Source organism: Ambystoma mexicanum, chromosome 8, assembly GCF_040938575.1.
Source record: "Ambystoma mexicanum isolate Mex_15411 chromosome 8, UKY_AmexF1_1, whole genome shotgun sequence".
Lineage (NCBI taxonomy): Eukaryota > Metazoa > Chordata > Amphibia > Caudata > Ambystomatidae > Ambystoma > Ambystoma mexicanum.
The window spans coordinates 1,007,879,107-1,007,906,434 of NC_090929.1; positions in this window are offsets into that span (position 1 = coordinate 1,007,879,107).

The window sequence follows — 27,328 nt, forward strand, 5'->3', positions numbered from 1 at the left end:
TGGTTGGCTGGGCTACCCCATCCTGGGTGCCCCCAGAGCCGGGGCGCAGTGAGCTTGGTGATCTGGAAAAAGCAGGGTGATCCCTGCGATGTGGATGTTGCGTGAACGCAGCCCTGATGTCTGTCGGGTGATCCCGACATTAGGGTGGCCCGCTCCGGTGACCTAAGAGCGGGCCCCCAACAGACATGATGGAAGGACACTACACGGCAGAGTGGGTCTGTTCTCAGGGCTGCCAAGTTAGGAAGGTTTAGTGTTTTCAAAGTTCAGAGAAGATGCTGCCACAAGAAGAGTAGAGCTAATGGACCAAATGATGCAAGCTAGACAACCGGCTACCTGCACTGCTGCAACAAATGTGTGTGACCGGGCATCAGAAGATTACCAGTTATTTCACGTTTGAGCCATGCAGTTCATAGCCCTGAACTGAGGAACTCCAGGGAAACCGTTCCACTCCAGGTCTTTGACCCAATTTGGATCCAAGATAACGAATGCCCTTAATCAAGGCTCGTGTTCTGTATCTGCGGATTGAGTGGCGCGGCAATTGGAGCAACCGAATGGCCATGAACTAGACAATTCTTACCAATCAGGGTTCCACACCTAAGTAGGGTTAGATATGCATTTTAAGCCAGAACATGCTGGCGGATACCCAGGGAAAAGCTAGCGCAGTGCAAATTTAAAATAGAGTAATTTCCACTGATGGAAACTTGCAGATTTTACAACCTGCCACATGCTAAATGATACCCAGACTGTTTGTTTCTTTGTTTATTAATTTGTAATGTACACCGGACCATTAGGTAACTGGGTGCCACAGCATACAAGGTTACTTTAAGCTTAGTTACAGAGTGAGGAGGGATACATACGAACAGTACAAGTACAGCAAGTAAGAGCTAAAGGACTATACATCAGAGCAATATACAAAATATACATCTGGAGTATGTACAAGGGCTAGGTACACAGAAGTATATGTATGTGTACATAGGCTAGTTACAACAAAGAATGTGGGGGTTCAGATAGCTGGTACAGCGGGCATGAATTAATCTTGGAAATCGTTTGAGCGTAACCAATTAAGGATGTTTCGCCTGAAGCTGTGATATGATTGGAGGCAGTAGGAGTAGGCCGCTCTAGTGGGACGGGTCAATGTTTTTCTCACTATTCTTTCCGTAAGGTAGGGTGTAGCTGCATTATTGAGGCATTTGAAAGTTAGTGAAGCTAATTTGAGCGAGATCCTATCTCAAAATTTCAGCCACTGGTACTCTCTTCTCTTATTTGATATGTGTTCTTTAGAAGGGATGTTCAAGGCAGTTCTTAGGGCATTATTTTGCAATATCTGCAGTTTGTCAGTGATATATTTATTATCTCCTGAGTATAAGGCATTGCAGTAGTCTAATTTGGAAGGTATTAGGGCATTAGCGAGAATAATGCAGCTGGCTTGTGTTAAGAAAGCTCAGCATGCCCTAATAAGCTTACAAGTGTAGGCCGTGGATGATGCTATAGTATTTACCTGTTTTGTTTAGTGTTAGGGCAGGATCGAGGTAAAAGCCTAGCGTTTTCACTTCTTTTGCTAAAGTTATTATATTACCATCAATGTTGTACGCGGAGTAACTGGGGCCACGTTTTTTAGGTTGGTGATGGAACCAAGGAGCAGGGTACCTGTTTTGTCATCATGAGGTATGTCTCGTTTACCAAGGCTGTATCAGAGATAGAATTACCCGAAAGGGGAATGAGGATCTGGGTGTCGTCTGCATAATTAGTGTAGGTGACACCCAGTCTGTCCAATTTGTCAAATAAAGGCTTGGCAAAGATATTATACATAGTTGGCGAGCACAGGAGCCTTGGGGCACACCACAGGTTGTTTTGATAGGATCCACTGAAGCTGATGTAGAGAAAACTCTCATTGTTCTATTGTGTAGAAATGACTGGACCCAGGCTATGGCTTCACCTGAAAAGTGGGCGGCCGATGCCAAATGATCACACAAAACTGCGTGGTCCACCAGGCCAAAGGCTGCTGAAAAGTCAAGGAGGAGTAACATGGCAGTGTTTCCCTTATCATTAAGCTAGCCAGTTTGTGTCTTAAGACTGAGTAGAGCTGTCTCAGTGCCAGGACGTGGTCTAAAACTAGATTGGTGGGATCCTAGGAGTTGGTTGGTTTCAAGATAGTGCTGAATTTGTAAGTAGGCCACTATATCTATAATCTTGAGAAGGAACGGTACCTTAGTGATGGGACTGTAGTTGGTAGGGATGGAGGGGTCTTAGGTTTGCTTCTTGAGGAGAGGTAAAACCCAGGACTCATTTAAATTACTTGGGACGGTGTTTGCGGAGAAGGAGGAACTGCTTAGTTTAGTAATGAAGGGGGCTAGGTCCCTTGCAGCATCTTTAATTAGTTGGGCAGGGCAGTTGTCATCCTTGCAGTTGGAGGATTTTAGGGATGCGATCATTTTTTCAGTTTCCTGGATGGAAACTTTGGCAAATTTAAAGTGGGCTGGATGTTGCGTATTTGTGGTATGGCTAGAAGGTATTGTTTCACTATGGGACAGGGACCCTTTATTTTGGCAATTTTAAGTTGGAATGTTGTTATTTTATTGGCTAGGGTATCCTGGATACTGGTGTACCATTGTTTGTCTTTAGGGGTATTGTCTGGGGGTAGAGGGGGTATCGGAGATTTCAGTTCCCTGAGGATAACAAATGATTCCGTGGTATTAGAGCTGGCATTGGAAAATTTCTCATTGAATAGTTCATTTTTGGTTCCTAGGATTTCTTTTTTGTAGTTATTGGCAAAGTGTTTAAGTTGCCTTTTATTTTCAATGGAAGGGGAGTGTCGCCATATGGATTCCAGTTCCTTTTTTGTTGCCTTAATTATTTGAGGTGGGGGGTGAACCAGGCATTGAGGTGTGTCTGTTGTTTACTTTTGCATAATTTGAGAGGTGCAATGCAGTTTAGGGCCTTAGTCATCGTATTATTGTACGTCTCCACAAGGAGATCTGGATCCAGATTATTTGAGAGTGCATTAAGGGTAGGAAGGAGGAGTGGCAAAAGATTGTCAGGTGTGATATCTTTTTTTAGCTCTAGTAGGGAGAGGGGGAGCCATAACTTTGTTTTTAGTGACCTGTTTATCTAATGTTAGAGTGAAGTCAATTAGGTAGTGGTCTGTCTATTGTTGAGGGGTGATATTGGTGATGGTTGTGGGGCAATTCAAGGTGGCGACCCAGTCAAGGTTTCTTCCTTTGTCATGGGTTGGATTGAGGACTTTTTGCGTTAGGCCATGTTCAGCAAGCATAGGATCTATGGAGTGGGCTTGTTTGTCTTATAGATCATTAAATCATAGGTTGAAGTCCACTAGTATTAGTAGTTGGGAGGAGTTTTTTTATATTGTTCGCTAATAGGCTAGATAGGTCCTCTTCAAAGGTGCCAATCAGGCCATGAGGCCTATATATTAGATGAAGAGTTAGGGTACGACCGTTAAGAATGGGCATTTTGGCAGAGAGTAGTTCACAATATTTTGAAGGGGGTAGAGATGGGTCTTAAAGCAAGATTAGCTTTGGCTATAATGGCGATCCTGCCACCTCTACCGCTCGGTCTGTCTGCTGTGATTAGTTGGTAGATTTCTGGTATAGCTAATGATATTGCTGGGCCTGCAGCTTTGTGCAGCCATGACACTGTGACTGCTAGTAGGTCAAGCTCATTGGAGGATGAAATGTCAGCTATTTCCGTAGCACAGGCTACTAGTGATCTGGCATTAATTAAGGATCCAGAAATCAAAGTTGTCGCAGATTTTCTTAGGGGTTTTATTGGTATAGGTTTAGGGTCATTATTGTTATCACAGACTGTAGTCCGTCTAGGGACTGACTTTAGGTATAGGGTGGTTGTTTTGAGTTGGGCGTTAAGATAATCTCATGGCTATAAATTCTAGGTTCATAGAGGCATGGTAATCTAACTCAGAGTCTAGTATTTCTATCCAAGGTAGGGCATGGTGTGTATTTAGAAAGGGACATGGTTAAGTAGATTAGAGCCTGGATCCGCGGCCAAGTCCTTTTAAAAGAAGAGGGCAGCAAGCGAGGTGTGGTGATTTGGGAAGGAGATGAATCACTTGAGAGAGTTGGAGGTGGAGTTGAAAGAAAAAGGCTTGAGAGAGGTGGCCAGAAGTAGGGGCACAAGGAGTGAAGGGGAGCACATGGAGAAAATGATTCAAAGGAAAGTATAGTGACGAGTGAGGTGGAGAACAGGGAGGTGATTTAAAGGCACATCAGAACAAGGGAGGTTGCAGGAGCAATAGCCAGCGGGAAAAGAGGACGACAATATCAGCGGTGGCTGGAGGGTTTACAAGATGAGAGGGGTGGAATACACTAAAGTTGTGGTTGGAAACAATCTCAGTTGGAAGGAATTGGTGAGCATGGGGAAAGAAAATACCCAGGAGTGGGCTGAAGGCAAAACGATTGGAGAGGTGGAGAACTAGGAAGAGTTTAAAGGAGGTGAGAGAAGAAGTGAGTCAAAGAAAAAGAGGCACTACCAGAAGTGGCCCAGCAGGAAGTGGAAGTGAGAGGCAGTGAAGAGATATGAATGGGAGGTGCAGACTATTGTCACTGATCATGGAGGTACTTCAGCATGGCTTGCTGGGCACCATATTTAGGAACCTGAGGCAGGAGGAGAGAACCATCCATCTTAAGTCCCAAAGAAGTTTACTCAGCCTTAGTGGAAGTGTTGGGCCCTGCCATCACACCACCCAACCCTTATTCAGCTGGTGGAGAAAGTCAGTTGGCCAGCTTCCTCTGGGAAGCTCCAGGGCTCAGCCCCCACTACTGTTGTTATATTGGCCAAGCGTGTGATGAATGTAGGACCCAGAGACCCAGGCAAGTGGCATTGCCAGGATTTGAAGAGGAGAAGCAGAGGAACTGAGCTGTCAGAAAGAAGAGTCATGAAAGAAGTGTGGGGACACTTACAGTCCCAATACCTAGAGAGCTGGACAGATTTGCTGAGTAATGGATCCACCCACCCCTGCAAGAACTGCAAGAGAACGCAAAGACTTACTTAGATCCAGCAACTGCTGAGATCAGAGACATGGGAATGTCTATTTTCCTAAAAAAATGTTCCTTCTGTTTTAGTTCTGAGAGCCTTTTTTTACAGTCTGTGTTTTAAGTTGACCCACCTCAGGAAGTGGGGGAAAAGAAAACCCATGAGATAATCAACTGGAGCGTTTGACTTTGTGAATTGTGCAGTCAAGCTGAGCCTTGGTTAAATTGTTTTAATACAAGGTTAATTCACTTTTATATTTGAGTCGGCCTGATGTTGATCTCACTCTGCTTCATGGCAGCGAACAAGATCAAAAAAGTGCCACAGGTCTTTTGACTGGAGGTTCTGGACGCTTGCAAAAGACCTGGGGCCGGATTACAGAAACTTTGCACCGGTGCAAGTGCAAAGTTTGCACAGTATTAGCACTAGGGCAAAGTTTGCCCTATTTTTAACAACACTGGGACACATTAAAAAACCATTGCACCTCGACATGTGCAGTTTGGCATATTAAAAGCACCAGGGCAAAAATTGCCCTAGTGCAAAAAAAAATGCACTTTCACTACATTTTTGCACCAGGGCAAGGTTTGCCCTAATGCTAATATGGAATGGTATTAGCAGTAGGGCAAACTTTGCCCTGATGCAAAAATACCTCAAAAAAGTATCTTTTTAGCACTGGGGCAATTTTAGCCCTGGTGCTTTTAATACGAGGAGCAATGGTTTTTTAATGTGTCCCAGCGTTGTTAAAAATAGGGGAAACTTTGCCCTAGCGCTAATACTGTGCATACTTTCCACTTGCACCGTTTCTGTAATCTGGCCCCAAATGATTGATGGTCAGTCTGATAGATCCCATAGTTCCCTGTCACCCACTTACCTACTAACATTAAAATAATAGGTGTTCCAAATTGCCGTTTGATGAGTATAGTGCAGTATATAGTTCACTTATTTTTCCATTATAAGGTGGGACAAACACATGAAAGGACAAATGTGTAATTCACTTAAGATTTGAATGGCACCCACCTGCAATACATTTTAAAATAATTGCACTAAGATGAAAGCATTTCATGATACCTGACCAAGTCAGCCAAACACGATTGCATTCAAATAATATAATATACATTTAACAAGCAAAATGTATCACAGAAATAATTTAAAAAGATACAAAAACATTACAAAATTACAGTTGACAGCAACTCCTGAGAGGAACACGATGACCTGATGTTTAATTGACATAATATGAAGCATTATAGAAAGCAAGAATTATTTCGTAAAAAGAACAGATTTTGTACAGAAAATATATCTACAGTAATTTTCAAGCCTTTTTTCCAGAATAGAAATGGCACTTGACAACATTTGTTTATCACATATTCAAAACAAATATTAAACCTAAATCCACCCTTTTTTGGATTGCTGTTAGTGTGTGAATTGCGACAATGTCCCCCGTCGGATTCAGGCAATGGGTAGAGGGAAGCTATGGTGGCTGGGGATTCAGGCAATGGGTAGAGGGAAGCTGTGGTGGCTGGGGATTCAGGCAATGGGTAGAGGGAAGCTGTGGTGGCTGGGGATTCAGGGAATGGGTAGAGGGAAGCTGTGGTGGCTGGGGATTCAGGCAATGGGTAGAGGGAAGCTGTGGTGGCTGGGGATTCAGGCAATGGGTAGAGGGAAGCTATGGTGGCTGGGGATTCAGGCAATGGGTAGAGGGAAGCTATGGTGTCTTGGGATTCAGGCAATGGGTAGAGGGAAGCTATGGTGGCTGGGTGTCACTGCTTGCGGACCGATGCTGAACCCCGAGTCGAGTTTAGGAAGAATCTCTTTGTTTCCCTCACACCATCGCAACTTTCACATGGCTCCAACCAGTGATGCTGCTCTTTTAAGGAAGTAAGAACTACACCTTGCTCAGTTGGAATTCTTGTCTTTCCAGCCTGAAAAGACCACATGTAATGTGTAGGAAACGTGTATACAACCCATACACCGGCAGCTACGCTTATCAGCACAATACAGCAAGGGGCGGCTAACCAGAGGCTGCTACCCTTTATTGGATAACTTCTATCCCACTTGAGTGCCACTCTCCTCCACGAGGCACCTCACTAACACTTGAACATACAGGGAGAGCAATCTAATTTGGCAGCAATGAGGAAGATTATTTAAAGGGACACAAACCGGCAGAATTTGTTCCCTGAGGATGGACTCACAGACCGAAATGCATTGAACCCATGTTCACATTTACTGCTTGTGATGGGAAAATTAATACATTTTTTAATAACAAAGAACGACTGGACATCACCCACCAGGCCCCCTCACCTGTGACACCCTTCCCCCCGGTCAGCCCCCTCCAGATTTGACACCACCCACCAGCCCCCCTCACCAGATTTGACACCCCCCAAGGCAGCCTGCTCCAGACTGGACAGCACCCACCAGCCCCCCTCCAAACTGGACACCACCCACCAGCCCCCCTCACCTGTGACGCCACCTACAGGCAGCCCTCGCCAGACTGGACAACACCCACCATCCCCCCTCACCTCTGACTTCCCCCAGGTATCCCCCTCCAGACTGGACACCACCCCCCCTCACCTGTGGCACCCCCCCAGGAAACCCCCTCCAGACTGGTCACCACCCTCCAGCCCCCCTCACCTGTGACACCCACCGAGACAGCCCTCTCCAGACAGGACAACACCCACCAGCTCCCCTCACCTGTGACACCCTCCCAGGCAGCCCCCTCCGGATTGCACAACACCTACCAGCCCCCCTTACCGTGACACCCCAAGGCATCCCCCGCCAGACTGGACCCCTCGGGCAGCCCACTCCAGATTGGACACCACCCACGAGCCACCCTCATCTGTGACACCCGCCAGGCAGCCCTCTCCAGACTGGACACCACCCACCAGCACCCCTCATCTGTGACCCCCTCAAGGCAGCCCCCTCCAGACTGGACACCACCCACCAGCCCTCCTCATCTGTGACCCCCCAGGCAGCCCCCTCCAGACTGGACACCATCCACCAGCCCCCCTCACCTGTGAGCCCCCCAGGCAGCGGCCTCCAGACTGGACAACACCCACCAGCCCACTTTACATCTGACCCCCCCCAGGCATCCCCCTCCAGAATCGTCACCACCCACCAGCCCCCCCTCACCTGTGGCACCCCTTCCCAGGCAGCCCCCTGCACACTGGTCGCCACCCTCCAGCCCCCTCACCTGTGACAACCACCCAGACAGCCCCCTCCAGACTGGACAACACCCACGAGCCCCCCTACCCTGTGATACCCCCTCTAGGCAGCCCCCTCCAGACTGGACAACACCTACCAGCCCCCCTTACCTGTGACACCCCCAGGCATCCCCCTCCAGACTGGACCCCCCAGCCAGCACGCTCCAGATTGTACACTCCACCAGGGCATCCCTCTCCAGACTCCATCACCCACCAGCCCGTCTCACCTGTCACAGCCCCCAGGCATCCCCCTCCCGAATGGTCACCACCGTCCAGCCCCCCTAACCTGTGACCCCCCAGGTAGCTCCCTCCAGGTTGGACACCACCCACCAGCCCACCTCACCTCTGCCCCCCCAGCTACCTGCTTCCAGACTGGACAGCGCCCATCAGCCCCCTTCCAAACTGGACACCACCCATCAGCCCCCCTCACCTGTGACAACCCTCAAGGCATCCCACCACAGAATGGATACTACCCACCAGCCCCCCTCACCTGTGACACCCCCCCAATCAGTCCCCTCCAGACTGAATACCTCCCACCAGCCTCCTCACCTGTGACATCCCCCTAGGCAGCCCTATACAGACTGGACAATGCCCACCAGCCCCCCAAACTGGACACCACCCACCAGCCCCCTCACCTGTAACATCCCCCCAGGTAGACCCCTCCAGACTGGACACCACACACCAGCCCCCCTCACCTGTGACCCTCCCCAGGGATCCACCTCCAGATGGGACACCACACACCAGCCCCCCTCACCTGTGACACCCCCCCAGGCAGTCCCCTGACAGTCTCCCAAAATACCAGTGCAATGCATGTGTGCAGCTCACCTGAACTTCCATGGTCTGACAGCATCATGAAGTGCAACACCAACATGTATACTGCAAATACGACCAACTCGAAGCACTGGAGGTCCATCCATGAGTGGAGCATCTGCTCACACTCCCTTCCAGGCCTTAATCTGCCCGCCGCATACACATGTGACAAGTGAATGCAAATCCATGTGCATGTTGTCCATGGCACATTGACAAGGCATCAAAGCACAGTAACTGAATGTGTGCCCACGACAGAAGTAAACCTACCAAAAGATATAGCAAAATTCACAAACAATGGCCAGGCATGTCACAGCCTGAGGAACTGTCATGCCTGCGGGTTCTTCCACTGGCTCTCCTGGCCCCACCAATACTAGACTCCCTGCCAACTCAGTCTGTACATATCTCATCTTCATTAGGAACGGCTGCTAGACCCTTTTTCATGCGGTGGAGACTTGCGGGGAGGAAGGCGACGTTGTGGCTTCCCGGCACGCCGTGCAGAAATCATGAGATCCCCGACTCTGCAAGGCCACGTGACACAGAGCGCTACGTCTCACATCAGGGCTGCATCCTAATAGACGCTATTTAAACGGTTGGCGTTTGGCTCTCCGGTGCTTCTGATTGGGATTCCTTTCTGAAGCTCTGCCCATGAGATCCATGCCATCCAGCGTTCTACTTGTTTCTCTGTTGATGACTTGGAATTGTATTACGGACTTCCATGCCTCTGCCCACTGTTATTGTGATTGCTCGCTCTCCTTCGACCTCAGTCTGCTTAAAGGACTTCCTTGCTTAATACAAATTCATTACGTCCTGACCACACGTTGACAACTGGCTTTTCTCGCGGATTCCTTACCTCGCTTCACTCACTGAGGCTTTATTGTGAAATTCATTGCATGGACTTCTTCCGCTCATCCAAGTGCCGTTCCAGGATGCCCTTGCATGCAATTCATTGTGCATACTTCTTCTGCTCATCCAAGTGCCGTTCCAACCTGCTCTTGCATGCTATTCATTGCACAGACTCCTTTCGCTCATTCAGGTGCATTCCAGGCTGCACTTGCATTTCAGCATCTGAGACTCTTGATTCTCTTATCAGCCATTCCTGTTTCCATATCGAGGATCCACTTCCAATTAACCCTCCTTCCTCCTGTCTTTACCATGATACCTGCATCACGAGAAACACGTGCACAGAACTTTATGGATGCTCTGCTGCATACCAGTGCACCAACCCGACACTAGTGCGTCCCTCGTACCGCCCGGGTTCTAGTCCCTGAATAACCTTCCCTTCCTTCGTTTGCTACTTTGTTACCATTCTCTGGATTACTATCCTGGACCACCATCAAGTATCCCTTACGGTGAGAGATTTTGATTGGAAGAATACCAACCTAGGATAAGGGGAAGGGTGGTGGGCGTTTGACTCTAGGTTCCCTGTAGTCACTCCAGAATTAACTTGTCTTCCTAGGAGGAGTTAAAAAGAAGGTACACTGCCCACCAGGAAGGTCGGAATTACATACACTCAGGTTTGTCCAGTATATCTCTGGGATTGTGTAAATATCCTTAAGAGGAGTGACACTAAATTGTGCCTCTTTAATTCCAGTCTGGTGTGTTTCCAGTTCTTGCAGATTCCTCGCCCTTTCAAATGATTAACTCCTCTAGCTTTTCTTATTGCTAGTAGCTAGTGAGGTGCATCATTGGGAAGGTCTTAATAATGAACTAGATTCCAGAGCCCAGCCATCCCTCTTCAGGGACAGGCAGGTGACTAGTAGTCAGCTAGAGGTCTCTTCCTTATTCCTGGTGAGTTAATTCTTATTCCTTGCCTTGAGTTTTGTGGCTAACTGTGACAACATCAGTGACCTGGGTGGGATGGGTGGCAACATGCCTGTCAGGGAACAAGGGGCCATGCATGGGTGATGATAGGGAAGTCAGGGAGAGCATGAGTCACAGAGACTGGAGAATTGTGCTGCCACTCCGAGAGAGCAAACATGGCCCACTACTGCATTCCAGTGGTAGAGGTTGAGCGACACATGAGAGAAGGCAGTGTGTGACTTCACATGCTGGTGGGCGTGTCTGCATGACATGGGATTTTGCACAGCAATGACAAACGTGCTATTAACGTGACCATGGAACTCCTCCACAGTGAGCCCACCTCCCTCCACCCCAACCACACTGATGCCAAACACAAAGTGATGCTGCACAGGTAAATGCAAATGAAAACATACAGTGCAGACCCAGTCGTCTGATGGACCCACCCCCCCCATGTCAGGCACATGTGCATCCTTCCATCCACAACAATCCCAGCAACAACAACACACAAGCATGACGCCACAAGATGCATGACTTGCAATGGAGTGATGCACTGGCTGTAAATAGAACTATCAAAGAGGCCGACACAGAAATGAGCTACATGAAGCGTGGAATTTAACAAACAGAACAATGTATTGGATATAAATCCGCACAAAAATAAACAGGGAATCAAGCTCAAAGCAGCCCAGGGTAAATATGAAATAAAACTAATATCCTATGCCTAAAGAACTATATATAATAAAAACTTGGAAGGAAAGTCTGCAAAGTCTGGGGAAAATAATAAATTTAAAAAGGAAACCTACACCTAAATAACTATGTACAAAGGCAACGGGCTAGTCCTCCTCCCTAATCTCACTGAGCCTTTCCACCAGCGCTGAGTCCAGCGCCACATCCTCCCCCCTCAGGCGGGCCTCTGTTGTTGCCTGGAGGGCTTGCAGGTTCTCCTCCATCTGTGTCTCTATCACTCAGGCGTCCCTGCAAGTGGCCTCCAGAATGGCAGCCCACCTCCTTGCCCGGCACAGCGCAATCTCAGCGTTTGCCATCACTACCCTTGCTTCCCGAGCCGGTTGCCTCTCTACCCCGATCTGCTCTTTATATCCTTTGTACATGGAAGGCATCCTGTGCCTTAGGTCCACGTGTGCCTCCTGCCTCACACTTCGCACCGGCCTCCTTTCATTGGTCTGACCTGCAACAAATAGCCTCCCCCTCATTGCCACCTGCTGCCACTGTGCCTGCTTTGTGAGTACGTCCTGCAAGCTGATGACAATACCCACGGGCATACAGCACCTGCACTGCTCATGGGTGCCTGCTGTACCTTCATTGCCGGTGGCCCTGTTGGTGCCTGGGTAGGCATAGTGACCACCTCAGCTGATGTGCCTTGGACTCCCAATTCGGGCAGGGATGTAGTCTCCACCATACAGGGCATTGTGGGTGAGACTGGTGCACAGGGGGATCTGCTGTTAACTGGGCCAGAAGGCACCCTGGAGGATGACTGGCGCACAGAGGAGGAAGATGAGGAGGTGGTTGGAGCAGTGAACATCCCATGGAGGACACCACGGAACAGGCATGCTGCAAGCCAGTCAACGAGCGGTATAGCTCGATGTGATGATGGGCAAGAAAACTACGAGTAGCGTGGCCATAATCACGAATGACACCTGTCCGCCTCGTCAACCCGCCCAGCAGGGGTAGCACATAATCCTGGATGGACACACCAGATAGTAAGGGGGTGTCGGTCTGGGTGGACACATCAGCCCGACACTGGGTGGTGGGCCTGGGTGTAGGCATCCTGGCAGGCGCACACTGCTGCATCTGATGGCCCAGGGACTAGATTTTGCACAGGCACCTCCACAGTGGCCTGCACAGCCTCTTGCCCAGGGACAGGACTGCAGTAGGCATGCCCACCTCAACACCCTCACCTGACCCCATGGGCTGGGCTGCAACGGCCACCTCCTCCACCTCCCCCTCCATCAACCTGGATGACTCCAGGGCATCTTCCACCATGGATGGCCCCTGTGTGGCATCACCTGGGCTCACCGCTGCTGAGGAATCCCCTCCCACCTCACCTTCTTGGAATCACCCCCAGCAGCCATGCCCGATGTCACCGGCGCTGCCACAGCCACATCGCTCCCTGAAGATTAGCTGTCATGGGAGCTAGACTGGGGCCTGCACCTCTGGCTGGTGGAGGCATCCCTGCAGCCTTTCTCCACAGCACTGCTTCCGTCCCTCTTCATCAGATGCAACTGTAGAAAAGGAGACACAGAACAGAAACATTAGTGTACTGCACCAAATCCAGCGTGGCATCATCAACATTCACGTGAACATGACTTGTAAAGTGAACAAACATCAACCTCCACACCCACACACATGGATATGCAATCCACATCCATGCAGACACCTGCCTGGCCATCACTCCACATAATTTTATCAAGCTACTTGCTGCTGTCACAACCAATCAATTGCGTATGCTATACACACATGCATCATTTCAACATGCACACATGAGCATGCCATAGCAACAAGCACATACACATGTCATGCCCACACATCAACTGAGAGGCCCCAAGCAGTGCGATGACCAATCACATCAGTCCCATGAACTGCAATGCCTCTATGTGACTAAGCCAGACATCCAAATGCACGTGTTGCATCCAGGCGTGAGTGATGCCCAGTCACACATTCCCATTTTTGGCACATACACATGAGTATCATGCATGCACATGATGTGGGAAACACTACTGTAACTGTCACACTTGTCACCCTGCCACATCTCAAACACAAGTAACATTGTAAGTGCATGGTCTGCAAGCCAGCACAACAAACAATGCAAATGATAGCACATTTAAAATGCATATAGGTCTGAATGCACACATGGAGAGCAATGTCTGGGGCATCCGTCTCAGAAACCTACTTGCAGCAAGCCTAAGAGGGTCACTGCCAACATGCTGGTACACGCACAGAGCACATGCACTGTAGAGCATTGCACCACATGACTACGCACCAGTCGACTCCAGACGTTGACGTAACTCGCAGACCTGGGAGTTCAGCACCGGGTAGAACTTCTCCAGGACCCGCATGTTGTTCGCCGACATCCGGCACGTGCACGCATCTTGCACCTCTGCAGTGGACCCGGCCTTGATGTAGCCCAGGGTCTTGCCGTGGGTCCCGGATTTCAGATCCTCCCAGTGCTTGTGCACGGTCTTGAATTTGTGGAGTGCCACCCCCTCCATGTTGATGGCATCTGTGATCCCGTCCCAGATCTGCTGACGTCATTCCTTGCCGCGTTGCATCACAGGGTTGAAGAGGGCATCATAATGCTCCAGGACCTTCTGCACCAGGATGTCAACTTCCCTGGCGGTGAAGTTGACAGCCTTCTGCCTCGCTACCATGGGGTTGCCACTCTGGTCAGAGGATGATGGTGCTGACATGGCAACCCCCGAGGCAGGTGTGGGTGAGCAAGGTGGTCCTGGAGCTGGGCTGTGGAGCGGTGGAGGTAGAATGGCACAGTGGGAGTCCAATGAAGTAGCTGAGGTGGTCAAGGGGCCAAAGACAGGAGCATAATCAATGGCTGGACAGCAGGCACTCCAAATGCAGTGCAGGTGGGCAGCAGGCACACAAACTGTACAGGCAGCAGCATATGGCAAAGTTGAAGGCAGCACAGGGCAATAGGAGACAAGTAAAATGGCAAGGAGGCAGGAGCGTGACTCTTCTGTGTCTCGCAATGTAGTCATCTGGAAACAGAGTGAAGGGACTTTGCACGTAAAAAATGAGAAAAGCGTGGACACATGAAATCCAAGGAAAGTCCCTCAGCGCATAACTTAAGTGACACACGCTGAACGCAGACGTTCAGCACGCCATATTCGGGGATACATTAGTATGTGTAGAAACACCTCCAGACATGCGTGCAAAGGGGAGGAACGGACGAGTGGAGTACTGTGCATTTTGGGGTGCCACGCAATCCATTCTCTTCAGGGACCATAAAAACGTATGATTTTGGTGGGGGATTTGCCTCCTTGCACACGTGCATCTACTTTTGCGAGGCTAACGGTGACTTGTGTGTACATTTTTTTCAACTCTGGGTGCCCCTGTGTATCGCCTACCACTGTTCTTACCTTTCTGGTAGCTTTCCGGGGGTTTGTGTATGCATCTTTTAGGTTGCTAGGTGCAACTGCGTATCGCATACCGCTTTTTTCTTTTTTTGGAAGCTATCCTGGTATCGCGTACGCATTTTTATTTTGGGGTGCTTGGGCGTAACGCATACCATATTTTCCACATGCGGGGTACAATTGAGCCTTGCTGGACCACATAACTACGTTTTCCATCACGTAGACTGCCCCCTAGCTCAGATTGCCCAGGACAATTACTTGGTGTGCCTTCCATATTTCCGTTACACCTGGGACATGAGTGGAAAGGCCCCAAGAGGGAAAGGGGGCAGACGGGGTCAGGGACGCGTTGTGGAAGCAGCTGTCCCAGCACCAGGGGTTCTGGGACATGCTGTGGAAGCAGCTGTGCCAGCTCGAAAGGCTAAGGGATGTGCTGTTGAAGTAGCTGTCCCAGCCTGAACGTCTAAGGTACGTGCTGTGGAGGCAGCTGCCCCAAGGGGTAATGCCATGCCCCAGCCCATTTGTGGGCCGGTATCTGGACCCCAGAGTGGTCCCAGCCACACAGGGGTGGCACCAACACCTTGTGGAAAGAAGGCAAAACATGCAGAGCAGGAACAGGCTCAACCCAATAACACGTAAAAAAGAGGGGGGTTACCCTTTCTAGTGGACAAGCTCAAGGCTGTAGTACTTCACAGGTACAGGAGGGTGGTACTGCCCACAGATTGATATGTAGGTTGGTCTATTAAGTGATGGATCCAAACCTAAGGTCAAAGGTGTATTGCCTTCTCACTGAGCTAAAACAAACCAGAGAGTAGCAAACAAAGGTTTTATTTGCTGGTTATATAGATAAGTATTCAATACATAAAAGTTGAGAACAAATGTTGAAAAAAAAGTGCAACATACGTAAATGAGAGGTTAAGACAACATATAATACCATCAATAAAAATTCATAACAAGAAACAGAAGTATAGTATTAACAACAAAGTGAACAAAGAGTACTGTATTATCAATATACAGGTCAATCTTAAGCAGAAGTTTCTTTTCTATTTTCTTGCATACTGGTGAACCAATTGAAGTGGACACACAGGTCTTTTGTGAAGAAATTCAAGGTTAGAAATTCCTTTATGAATAACCTAATGGAAAGTTGCTTAGTCGGATATTACTTTCCAGTATAATGTGTTTCCAGGGTCCTATGGAGAATAAGATATCTTGGTGGCCAACGTGACAGAGACTGAATAAACAGGGTCTGATTCAGACGGGAACAGATGAATGTAGCAGTTCCCGGATGGACACGTTTCGGCGGAAGTGCATTAATGTAGCGTCCGCCTTCATCAGGGCTCCGTAGGGGCGACCCTGCAGTGGGTAAAGATAGCTTGAGTGAGTAATTTTACAAAGATGCCAATGGTCATTTGGCATATATTACAGAAAGTATGGTCTTTCATACAGCAAGACGGCGGCTTACTTGCCGGTGCTGAGATCCCAAAAACTCGGTATCCAAATCACCAGAGGGCAGAAATGTGGCTGGGCAAGGGAAGATACTCAAGTAGGTCCTGTTGGACAATGAGCTGGCCCAGGGTAGTAGTCGTTGGGTAAGGCGTTGTGCTGCACAGGGGACAAAAAAAAGGGGGGTATATAGTTACTATGGGTGTTGTATGGGCCTCACTACTAGCTGCAGTGGCTTGTGGTCAAGTGTCAAAGCACGGAAAAGAAAAAATGCAAACAGCGGTACCTTCAGGTGGACAAGTGAAAGTTCACTTGGTAGTTGATGGGTAGGAATGGTGGTGCAGAGATTCTTCATCAGCGACAGGCGTGGTTTCTGCGAGTGGTTCTAGGGGGAACCCTGGACAATGGAAAAGAAAAGGCAGCCCAAGGTGAGATAGGGTGCCAAGTAACCTGATCATTGGAGGTAAGGCGTGTGGGCTACATGCATGATCCATGTGTGGGACCTTAGAACGGAGTACGGGGTGATGTCTACTGGCACGCCCTTGGGTGGTAGCTGACTATGAAGATTAGTGCCGTCGGTAACATCGTGTACAGCTGGGAGAAAGAGGGAGTAGAGGCCTCCCTCTTGTGCCCCTATTATGTTAATGGAGGGAACCCTCGTGGCCGTGAGTGCAGAACGAAAGTAATGACTAGATTGATCCAGGGGTACATCACATCTCACACCCAGTGTGTGCAAGTAGATGAGCAGGCATTCTGTAAGTTGACAGAAAGCTTACCTCGCGTAGCGGCTCACAAACGTCCAGTCGCGTGCGGTTAAACTTCCCGTCTAACTGGAGAGAAAGCGGCCGCGAGTGCACAGTGTAAGTGAATGCGCGGGTGCTAGATGCCGTTATAGAAAAATACGGCGTCTATAGCAACCGTGCGTGCGCGTGGCCTGAGGGCCAATCCCCTGCAGGCACGGGTGGATGCGCGCATTCCCGGATGTGTTTCTGCTTGTAGCCATTGGAACTGGCAACGGCGTACAGAGTTTGCCACTGCAGGGCTGCTCATAGCGCAGTCGGGACTCATCCCACAAAGTATGTGCAGGTGAGACTCTGGTGGAGAGCTCCGGGGGGTTGGGGTGGGGAAGGGTAAAAGGCAGGGGGGGGAAGGAGGGGAAAGACACAGGAAGGACAGGGTGGCGTGATCATGTGTCCCCGCACTGTGGGAAGGAGTTGTGAGAAAATTACTCACATGCATATCCATAAGTGCTGGGGGGGCCCAAGGAGGGTCACAGGTGCGCATATGTTGCTGCAGGACCACCGGGTATAGGTGGGGGTTGTGTGTTGAAATGTCTGGCAAGAGACATAGTCAGGTGGCATACAACAGGCTGATCATGCAGTTTTGTGTTTAGATACATGGCTGAAAAATCTCATTCAGGCCATGGTGGTATGTGTCCAGGCGGTGGAGCCATCTGGATTCTTTTTTGAGCAGGCTATGTTGTGTATCCGCCCCGCCTGTCACTTTTTCCACCACCCACCACAAGATATTGTTGGGGGTGTGGTTCATCATCAGGTAGTACTCCACCATGGGGGCTGTCAAGTTCTTACATCTAATTTTGGAGCGGTGTTCTGAGATTCGCATGTTGACAGCCCTGGTTGTTTGGCCGATGTATCTAAGGCCGCATGGACACTCAATGCAGTAGATCACATTTGAACTTTTACAGTTGGACAAATCTTTTAGGGTCCATTGTCGTGTACCAATGGAAAAGGACTTTATTTTCTTTGTAAATTTACACGCGACACAGCTGCCGCATGGGTGATGACCTTGTAGGGGTGCATGGGTGATGAGCTTGTAGGGGTCGAAGTGTGCAGGAACTGCCGCATTTGGTATCTGGTTGGTAGAGGGAATGCACCAAGTGCTCTTTAATATTTTTAGCACGTTTAAAGGCGTACCTCGGGAGTTGTTCATCCGGCAGGTTCAAGCGTGCTATATGCCAAAGTTTCTTAATGATTTGTTTCAATTGTGCCGTGTGTGCACCAAACGTGACCACGCAAGTCATGCGTGTCTCGATAGACTGGTCTTCCCGTAATGGATTGATAAGAGTATCCCGATTTGTATACCGGGCTCGTTTCATGGCCTGTGCCAGTTGTTTCTTGGGGTAGCCTCTAGTTCGCAGACGAGCAGCGAGGTCTTCCGAGTGACATTTGTAGTCTACAATCGAGGTACAGTTCCTCCGGATGCGGAGGAATTGCCCGTAAGGTAAGTTGTCTCTTGTGTGTGCTGGATGGTTGCTGGTGCAGTGAAGGAGTGTGTTCCTGTCCATAGGTTTCCGGAAAAGGTCACATTGTAATGTACCCTCCTTGTGTCTGATCGTAAGGTCCAGAAAATTAATCTCTGAGTTGTTATTATCAACGGTAAATTGAATGTCCCTATTGCGGGTATTCAGCCATGTCCAAAAGGCCATCAGTTCAACCGCAGTGCCAGTCCAAATAAATATTACATCGTCTATATAGCGATGCCAGTTGGTAATTTGCGCCTGCCATTGATTCTGGTTTGAGAAGATGTGGTCATTTTCAAATTTGGCCATATACAATATCGCCAGGCTTGGTGCGAATGCCGCACCCATGGCCGTGCCTTTGGTCTGGAGATATATTGTGCCATCAAAAGTGAAAAAGTTTTTGCAAAGGGCGATCTCCATTAATTCTAGGACAAAATTGATCGGGGTCTTGTGGGTAGTGGGGTCGGCAGACATCCACTCACGGGCACACTCGATTGCATCCGCTTGAGGGATATTTGTGTATAACGACTTAATGTCCATTGTGACCAGAAATTGACCCTGCGGGTCAAATGGGAGGCCCTCAAATATGGAGATGGTATGCGTAGTGTCTTTCAAATACGTATGTGTTTGTGTACTGATGGGTTGAAGAAAATGATCTACAAACTTGCACAGGGGCTCCAGAATTGAGCCACAACCAGATACAATCGGGCGGCCAGGTGGATTAAGGGGATCCTTATGTATCTTCGGTAGGGCATAAAAGCATGGTGTTCTCCCCGAAGGTTTGGTCAGGAAAGCTGCCTCCTTGTCAGAGATCCAGTCTCGTTCTTCTGCAAAGGCAACTGCATTGTTTATTTCCTGACAGAGGTCCTTCGTAGGGTCTTTGCGGAGGATCCTATAACTGTCTCTATCATTGAGAAGTTGCAAAACTATATCTTGATATTGTGTGTTGCTCATTATCACCAGGCCTCCTCCTTTGTCAACCCAATAACACGGCACAGGACACTGGCACATTGAGGAAGAAGAACATCCATGGACTACGTGACCATTCACCACTGTGACATGTGCCAGCAACCGGGGAGCACACATACACCAGCTCAGCGTATTGTGCATTGGCAGCATGTTACGAATGAGATCAACGCCTTAGGGTTTGAGAAGCGCACTGCTGCACAGGTAGTGAAGCGCTGGAATGATCTCACCCGTCGCACAAAGTCCAAGCTGGGTCCCTACCTAGCCTCTGCTCTGGCAACTGGAGGGGGGTCACCAGAGAAGGAGGAGGAGCTGACCGAGCATGACGAGGCTTTGAGCCTGTTCATTCTACTGGAACAGGTGCAAGACGTGGGAGGCCTCGAAAATTACGAGGACGCATCCGGTGAGTGCCCAGCATTGTGCATCCTGAGTATGTGAAGTAAAGCAACACCAAGATATATAATTGTGGCGCACATCTGGTGAACCATATCATGTGGTGTACTGACTTCTGTCCAGTGTACACAAGAGTGAATACAAATCATGTATTGTACATCAGTTGAACATGTCTGTGTGACAGTACTCATCCCCCATTAGCATATGCCCCCAACATCTGCAACATGATACCACAACATGCACAGTTGTTTGCTGCATCTTTTATGTCTGTGACTCTGCTCTGCTAGACATGTGCATGTGTCCAAAATACGAGTTACATCTGTTTTCACACATGCTACATAGAAAATTCAAAATGACAACCAACACGCCTTATGGCATGCCCTGAGTAAGTGTGCATATGTCTAGAATGTGCACATCCCCACCGCCCAATGGCAATGACTCCTGAGGCAAATGATTGTGAGGCCTGCTCCCTGTTACCCTCCCACACTCAGCTCACACTCCATGGGTCCACGCCCCTCTCCCTCTTGTGGGTCACTGTACCTTGTTCCTATCTACAATTCCATTGACTTACTCTCTTCACTTCACAGACCTTGCCTAGATGGTACTCTTACAGCCGTACATCAACTGGTAATGTTTTCTTTTTCATTGTACCAGGACAACACTGGTGTGGTATGAGATGAATGTGAACCTGGATGTGGAAATGTGTGTCTGCCTGTTAATGTAATTGCACGTCACAGAGCCAAATGTCCATGCCCATTTCACTGGTATTAGACAACAGTTTGTGGTGCCATGGTCCATAATGTGCTTCTTAATGACCCTGTTGGTTGGCAATGTGTCCACTGACAGCCTGGCCCTGAGCAGGGAATTTTGGTGCCAGTCTGCATATGCCATGCTCAGATATCTTGTCCGTAGTGTGTGGATGCTGTATTTCGTATGGTGACATGCCCTGCATTTTGTTGCAAGACAGCAATATGATATACATGTTTACTGTAGACACGTTGCACATGACTGCACATGGCTTTTTCTGTCCATGTGCAGGTGAGGAGGCACTAGATGCAGATGAGGAGGAAGAGGATGAAGAAGAGTCTGTGGTGCTTCAGACCACCAGTGGAGGATGTGGCGTGGCGGCCGTGAGAGTCCACTGGTGCTATAGACCATCCTGAGCCGTGCTGCAGGCCCTTCTGACTCTTTGAACTTAAGTAGCTCTGTTGCTGAACCGGATGTGTAGTCCTCAATGCTGACAGAGGTGAGTGCACCAGTGGGTGGAGCAGCTGGGGCCCTTGAGTCTGCAGGGGGTCAGGTGTCTTCACAAGGCCAGTCAGTGGGGGCACGCCTGTCTGTGGGGGATACGGCTGCAAGGCCAAGCTCCCAGGTATTGGTTTCTGGTCCTGGGACAGATGTCCAAGGGAGTGTTGCAGTCCTGCAGCCAAGGGCAGGGGCATACTAGCAAGGGTCATGCTCCCTTAGATCAGGCAGACGTGGGCCCGCACACGTGGGGCATGTGTGCAGGCTGGGCAGACCGAGTGGGAGTAGCAGATGTTGCGTCGTGCACACTGATGGGGTACTGCCTTTGAGAGTTTGTCTGAGGGCATGGGTAGGGTGGCCACTTCCATGATCTCCCCAGCAACACAGGTGGAGCAACAGCTGCAGGTCATGCGGTCCACATGCCGCTCCCACAGGCTGCGCATGGAGGCCAACATCAGCGCCGACGGGAAGATCTGCAGTGTCTGCAGGCATCCCTGCTTGCAGACCGTCGGGCACACAGGGAAGCCCTGAGGCGTGAGTTATTGGCCCACACGGCTGCAATCTGTGAGGAACATGGAGCCAGTAGAAGACTGTTCCGCCAGGCCAGGAGATGGTAGCATTGAGGCAGACAATCTCGGGGGAACTCTGTGCAACCCATGAGGTTGTGCATAGTGACCTCCAAGCCCTCAGTCTGTTGGTGCATTCATCAGTGTCACGCATAGCGGCTGCCACTGAGGACCAGGCCAGTGCACTGCGTGGTGATCCTCCAGCACCACTTCCGCCTTCAGATTCAATGCAGGATGATGGTGCCAGCAGACATCCCTCCTGTTCCAATGTAGCCATGCGGTGCGTGAGCCCATGGAGGGGATCCTTTCTTTTCTTTTGCACCCTGCCCCTCCCTCCCCCCGGTCCATGATGGAAATTGTTTTTAAATTATTTTTTGTCCCTTTTGTAGACCCCAGGCCCGGATGTTGGCATGTTATTTTTGAGTTGCCCTTTACATGTTTTTTTTTGTATGTTTTAATTTTACCTTGAGTTGTGCAGTTGCCATCTCAAGGCCATGACGTTTGCAGTGGTGGACATGCAGGCATGCATAGTGAGGACAACTTGCATGTTTGCATGGTGGTGCGCAGAATGGCATGTACAGGTAACTATGGGTTCAGTGTATCCTTGCATATCTGTGCTGTGTGAATGGTACTTCACTATGCCTGTTGTAATGTCTTCTCCCATGTTGTTTCAGTAATCCGTAATGTGGCGGTAACTGCTGTCCTGGGGGAGACACCCTGCACCCTTTGACATCCATGCTCCCTATGCCCTCCACCAGACACTGGCCCTTCTGGCACTAATTCGGAGACACAGTTCTTGGTGAAGGTGATGCCAGATTTACACCATGCCGGCGCAGTCAGCGGGTAAGCATGAGCACTGTCTTGCATGTTGAGCATGCGTCATTTTTCACCATGTTTGGTGCATGTGGAAATTAACTTATATGTGCTTTGCATGCTACCATGTCAGGATATTATTTTTAAGTGGTACTCATGTCACTGTGTTACCGCCCTCGGTCAAATCATCTATGCCCGCACCTACTGTGGTGTAGGGCATGTCATTGGCCATCTCCAGTCCAGGCAGTGTACTCCTTGTTGTCTGTTTAACTTGGCCTTCCCTCTCACTGTCGCTCTCCCGCCCTCTCTATTATGCTACGCTGTACTCATGGGCAGATCACAATCTATGTCCTGTCACCCTCTTGCACCCTGTGGTGCTTCTGCAGTGGGTGCTCTCTGCATATTTTCAGTATCCATTCATGTGTTGCCATGGATGTGCATTCTGTTCATGTCATTGCATGTCATTGCATTTAGGGGATGCGTCTCCCAATGGGTTGCATCGTATGCAAGGCAGGTGGGTACCCTCTGCAGGTAAGTGAAGGGCATTTGCAGACGCTTGTGTGATGTTTGGCTGGGAGTCTTGCACTGTGTGGGATCACTTTGGATTGACTTGTCTTGTGGGGCACCAGTACTACTTCATCGGTGCATGTTTCACAGGGTGTGGTTCTGGTGATAGGTCTAGGCATGGTGTTGTTTCTATGGATTAGTGGGGCCACAGGTATCATATTCACAATTGTGGGAGTTCCAACTGTGTGGGCCTTTCCTGGGTGGTTGGGAGTGGGTGGCAGGGCCAGGTGTTGATGGTTGTGCTGGTGTGTGTCTCATTGCACTTTGACCATGTGTACTGAGTGACAGTTCACATCCCTTGCAATGTTTGTGGAGTAATGGTTCTATGGCACATTTGGCCTCCTTTGCTTAGGGTTCCCCGATTATGGTGTGCAGCTACAACCATTGAACCATTGATGCACATTTTTGGGATTCTATGTTGTGAACTGCCACATTACATTGAGCAGTGTTAGTGTTTTCACATGCATGTCCCATGCATGCTGCACCATGGTGGTTGCAGCTTTAAGTTGACCGCAGCTGGGTGCATGGTACTGCTGCATTCAACTGAATGCACAATTGTACCAATTGTATGCTGCCACAATTAAGTCTGCTTTGACCGTTCACTTTTACTTTGCATCATGCGTTTAGCATGCATTTACCCTTGCTTACAGTATCACATAGCTTTATCTTCTCTGCTTATGGCTTCCATGGCAGTTGCCTCGGTGGCCAGCCTTCAGTCTGACATCGGCCTCTGTGAATTGCTGCCTCAAGCATGATCTAGCCTGGAGTGCAAGAGGTGAGTATTTGTGTACTGGCCTTCTTGTGCTTTGCTTTATGGGCTCCCATTACTGTGTTCACTGCATTGTCCCAATAATACGCAGGTGATGGCAAGCCTTGTCATGTCATTAATAGTCTTATAAGTGTGTCCTCGTTTTTTTGGGGGCTCAATTATCTGCATATGTGATGTCTTCTCATTTTCATGCAGCATGTTGACTGATGCGTGCGTTGTGTATGTCGTCGTCTTGGGAATGGGGATACGTGACATGCACATTTGCTGCATGTCATTCGGGGGGGCAGGCAGTGTGCAGGTTGTTGTTGTTTGTCAATGTGTGTTACGCTCACCTGGTCTCTGCGGGGACGTTGGGGCACGGTTGGAGCACTCCCTGGATTCCGCTCCCCGGGATCGGTTCTCACCCCCAGCTGCTGCCAAGTACACTGTTCTGGATGCTGGTACTGCCCCTGCAGGAACACGAGAGGCAATGAGAAGGGTGTGGAGGTTTTGTGACTCCCCTCAGACCTTTCGTGCCAAAATGAGGTAAGTAAGCGTTTACCCATATAGGCTCACCTGATATATCGTTAGGGCGAGCTCTCCGTCCTGCTTCTCATCAGCAGGGGCGCTTCAAAATGACCCAGTTGCTTCACTGGTGCATAGATGTGGTAGCCCAGGCTGGCTTTGACCAAACCACTTTTTGAAGGTAGGAGTTTTTGTGAAGATTATTGTTCATATAAGTATTAATGTCTTGTCACATGATTTAAGTTTGTACTCTTAATAATGTCTCTTTCTCCCTTATAGGTGATGGCGGCCCAGCTGAGCCGTTGCGACGGTGGAGGACTTCGAAGTGTTCCCAAGAGGATGACTAGTTGGAATCCAAAAGTAAGTGCTAGATGCGATGGCGCGCGACCTTAGCAAATGTCTCTATTAGGTTTCTAACCTTATTTGTTCTTTCCTCCTTCAGGTATAGTCTGGTGGCGCTTGGAGAAGAGTTGCGGTGCGCGGACCTGGCGGTGGGTGAAGGATGCCTGCGACCGCGATGAAGCTGGCCGTGTATAACTTCTGAGTTGGTGTCCGAGCTGAAGGTCAGGTAAGGCACACAGTCAGTGGTTGTATTCCAAGAGCCAGGTAAGTGAGCTCCGGTCGATCGCGGATGGAGTCACTGCGAGCAGGTAAGAGACGCTTCAACGATGATTCAGCTGGTTCTGATGGAGAAAACGAGTAAGTTGCGCTTCCGCAATGGTTTGGCTGGCTATGCAGGTAAGATGCTTCTCTGCGATGGTTTCACGGGACGACAGGTAAGAAGCTTCTCCGAGATGGTTTAGCTGGAGAAGAGGTAAGATGCTTCTCCAAGATGGTTTGCTGGGAGACAGATAAGAGGCTTCTCCGAGATGGTGGCACTGGAAAACAGTTAAAATGCTTCTCAGGCGGCAGTGAGCGTTATGCTGCTTAGGCAAAATAATGCGAAGCCTAGGCCTCTGGGCGGGGCAGGCTTAAATAGCCTGGTCCGGGCCACGCCCCCTTGCTCTGCTAGATGGTTCAACCCTGCCACTCCCAAATGATGCTTCACGTGCAGCTTCATTGATTCCTATGGCTACGCCCGCCCCAGATACACGTGGTTGACTGATATGAGATGGAATGACACGTGCCCAAGGGAAAAAGTGTGCAGAGCACACTTTCTTATGAGCCTGGACCCTTTAGGGGATGTGAACCGGGGTTCCTGTCCAGTGGCCATGACAGCGTGTGTGTTTTGTGTGTTTGATTTGCATGCAGTGTGCAGGTGTTGCGGTATATGTGCTGGGACACATGTTGATGGTTGTCTTGTGAATTGTTGTTTTCATGTATTGTATGTCAATGAGGGGGGCCCGTGGGTCTTGGCTTTTGGGTGCATGGATGTGTTGACTGCACTCTTTTTCATTTTGTTCATTGTCTGCAGATCCTTCCATCAGGGAATGATGGCTATTTCATGGAATTAAATTTGACTGGCGACTGCATGATAAGGGAACAGGTAAAATGTGCGTTTATCTTGATCGTTATGGAATGGCTACATTCGTTGCTGCATGCCTGGATGTGGCCATTCTGGTGTGTCGCCCTCTTAGTCACAATTGTAAATGACCTCTTGTTAATTAGTACTTTTGGGTCAGGGCTTATTGTGGTCATGTTTCCAGATTGTGTCACATGTGTATCAATACTGCACTGCTTTTCTACACCCCACAATAGGGACATGTTTGTGCGAATCATGCACATTCTAGGACATGTGTGCATCAATATACCATTGTGCTTGTATTTTGTATGCATGTAATTTTTTAGACCATGTATGGCTTGCAGCTCAGACATGATGTTTCAGGATTTATTGCTGCTTACATATATGACAGGTATGTTAGTTAGTCATATGGGATGTTTTTGGTGCCAAAGGGGTGATTTCATTAAATGATTGGCATGCTGGTAGTGGTGTCCTCCCTCTTCAATGTGTTTCTTTTGACAACACAAAATTAAATCTTTTTAGTTCTAAGGGTTGCACACAAATTTGCACTTCCAAGGGCACTTTCTCAGGATGGTTTTGTGGACACAGTGGATTGGCCCATTGTCATCATTGAATGGCTTCTGGGATTTGGCGGGATCGTGTGCACTCCACAGGAGAAGAATTTTAGGTGAAAAAAGAATGCACAAGCTGGGTACGTGCAGGCTCTCCATGTGCCCTTTAACCATCCATACGCAAGCGGTGTGGATGTGGATGGGGTGCCACCACCATGTCCACCGGGACGCCACACTGTGTTGCAATATTGTGCAGGACACATGCTGCCATAATGACCCTGCAGACAATTGGTGGTGCATATAGCAACACACCACCAGAGTGGTCAAGGGAGCGGAAACGTGACTTGAGCACTCCAAATGTACGCTCTACTAGGCCCTGAGCCACATTATGGCAGTGTAGTACCTTACTTCGGCAGGTGTGTTGGGGTTGCGTATGGGCATCATCATGTATGTGCTCAGAGGGCACTGTCCCCTGTAGAGGTGAGAATGGTTGTCATTATCATTTGTTGACAGTGTTTATTGGTCTGTGTGCAACAAGCATGCATGTGCATGGCCATTCATACTCACCAATGAGCCATGTGTTGCCATGCTTCCCAGCTTCCAGGGCCTGGTTTAGCGGGGACATCCCGAAGATGTAACTATCATGTGTGCTACCAGGACAGTTGGCATACACTTCAGTAATGATGCCCTTGGCATCACACACAACATTGATGGAGTGCCAATGTTTCTGGTTGTGGTAGATGTGCTCTGTTGCTCTAGGTGGGCGTAGAGCAACATGGGTGCAATCAATGGCAACTAGCATTTTTGGGAAGTGCTCCACCCCATAAAAATCCTGTACCACTGCTTGCCTTTCTGCTGGTGTTCTTGGCATATAGATATGGTGT